The sequence below is a fragment of the Selaginella moellendorffii genome, unplaced genomic scaffold, assembly GCF_000143415.4.
Source record: "Selaginella moellendorffii unplaced genomic scaffold, v1.0 SELMOscaffold_39, whole genome shotgun sequence".
Taxonomy (NCBI): domain Eukaryota; kingdom Viridiplantae; phylum Streptophyta; class Lycopodiopsida; order Selaginellales; family Selaginellaceae; genus Selaginella; species Selaginella moellendorffii.
In genome coordinates this window covers 543,989-546,610 of record NW_003314300.1, presented here as the reverse complement: position 1 = coordinate 546,610, position 2,622 = coordinate 543,989, and positions in this window count along the sequence as shown.

Genomic DNA, 2,622 nt, shown 5'->3' with positions numbered 1-2,622 from the left:
CTATTTGTATCCATGTGGTGATTACTTCAGACCATCTCATGTTCCTGCAAACTTATTTTAACCAATGGAATGAGAGCTTGGGTAAGAATTTTGGTAATGTTATAGAATTCTTCATAAATTGTGTTTTTGTAGGATTATGCCAGCTATTGGTGAAAAAATATTGAAGACATACCTAGACCATTTCTCTTCAATGTCGAAGGTGCAACTCTGTCAGAGGTAATATTTAGAGTAAAAATAGAACAATTTCTTTTAATCTATTTCGTTGTGCTTGGCTACCTTACAGGCTCTTGGCATTGTTCAAAACCAAGCATTTTTTATGCATTGGGAGGGACTCAACTTGGATAAGTAATATTTACTTTGGATCTAACAATGGAGTGTGTAATGGCTAATGTTGTGGATGTAGATATACCACTTTACATCGAGAGTGCCTTGCCTACAGCAATATTAATGAAGTGACAAGCTTTGAAAAAATTGTACTTAGCCATACTCGGAGAAAATTGAGTGTTCTTTAGTGTAAATTTTAAATTTAAATTCAACTCCTGATTTTCTCAATTTTAGGGTTCCCATGTTCGGGATTAGGGTTTACACCAAGTCCCATTCATATTGCCTTGGATAAGGGACAATTTCATTTTATGACAATGTTCCATATGATTTTGTTGATGGTTCATTCATTCTTCCAATTGATTCGTGTGATTTAACGGGAGGCAAGGCTTCTAGTGCACACTCCCCCAATTGCAGAACCACCACCCAAACAAGAGCATTACAGCTGTGATGGTGGGTAGCTTTTCCTCAATTAGGTTTGCATAACCAATCCTTTGTGGTTTCTAGGCTCAAAGCAAAAATGCTGCACGCCTCAATAGTAGTAGATACTATATGGGAAATGCCTTGCAAGCACACACCCAAGCACTCAATGTTCCACAGTCAATACAGCCAATAATCTTGCAAGACACACGCTAGCCACTTGATTTTCCAAGCTCTACAGTAGAGACATCAACTCCAATAGCATCCCACCTACAGCTCCCAACTGCATTTGAGCAAGCAGAGTGTTGCCTAACATTGCATACACTACAACATATGCAAAACCTCTAGCATGTTTCGTTCTCCTCACCTTCCCTAGAAAGCAGCAACTCGAGCATCCGAAATGAGCAAATTCGGACACCTTATGCCCATAGTGTTGTCCAATCTAGAATGTTGCCACTAACACCAATTATAGGACGTGCTCACACAAGCCCATATAATGCCACTACTACCAGCCCCATAACTCCACCATCTACTACAACTCTTGCACCTCCATCTACCGATACAAGTGCCAATTCCTAGCCATCTACCTCCCAAAGTAACAAGTGGTCTAGCTTGGTAAGGTTTTTCATTTATACTTGTCTTTTTTCCATGTGTTTTTCTGCATAGGGTGAGTTGACAATACCGCCACACCAATGAGCTCATAGTTCTCTATTAGCATTCCACAACTACTCCCAAGGATGGAGCTTTGACATCCAGATATATTCAAAATTGACCCTCAAGGTAGCGGGCTGCCATGTGAGCCACAAGTATAACATGACCCCATACACTTTTCATTTTTCTTCTTTGGATTTGTTTGACTCATTTTCATTTCACTATGGTAGACTCTCTCACCACTTGTGGCTGCAATGCACACATATGCCAATAACAATTGGCAATCCTCATCTTGTTATTGTGGACGTTATGGCAGTCAATCCAAAGTCATTGGTGGGATGTTATCTATGACACCCTTAGTCCCTAGACTGTTCACCACAATCCTTGTCACCAAGTGGATTGCAATTCCGAAGACTTGGCATGAACACTTGTATGGGTGGAAAAGAGAGCCATTAGTGAAGGTGATGGAACTTGATGAGTTGGCAATGGACTTCCCTGAGTGTCTTATATGGGGTGGGTTATACTCTAGTATTTCTTTTCAGCCCAGCACAACTTAACATGCAATTCTACTATCACTCCAAGCCTCAAGAATCCAACTTTCATCCAGGACTAACCCAGGAGCATTTGTTCAGTGTGCAAGGCAATCCAATGGTGGTGAGCCCATGCCAAGTCTGCAAAATTTGGCCTTAGCTCTATCCAGCCTTGTTACTGGCCTCTGTAAGCAACCAAAGAGAACGACTCGAGAAACGGTCCATGGGGTTCAAATATAGAGGGAAAGGGCCCATGAATAAGAATGCACCCCCTTTTCCAAACGGTTAAGGGTCTTGGGATATTTGGGGTTAAGCATCATTGGGTGTGAATAGTACTGGGTTGGGTGACCTCCCAGGAAGTCCAAACTCAAGAGCTTACAACCTCCTCAAATATCATAAGGAGCCATAACAAACAAGGCCAATGGCAATTGGGCAACTCCCTACAAAAGACAATATAGACATCACTAAAGTTGAAGAACAAGATGATGGTGGGGATGAATTATGCTAAAGATATTTGGAGACATCTTTGTCACCAAAGATAGTGGCTCCAAGCCATGTAGTTGGTAAGAAGCATTAACATAAATGAGTATTTCCTTCATTTTCTAATTTCTAAGTGTAAATAGGCTAATGGTAGTGTATGATAGTGATGATGGAGGCATTAAAGACCCATGGTGTGCCTCCACCCCCCTTCTAGAGGGAA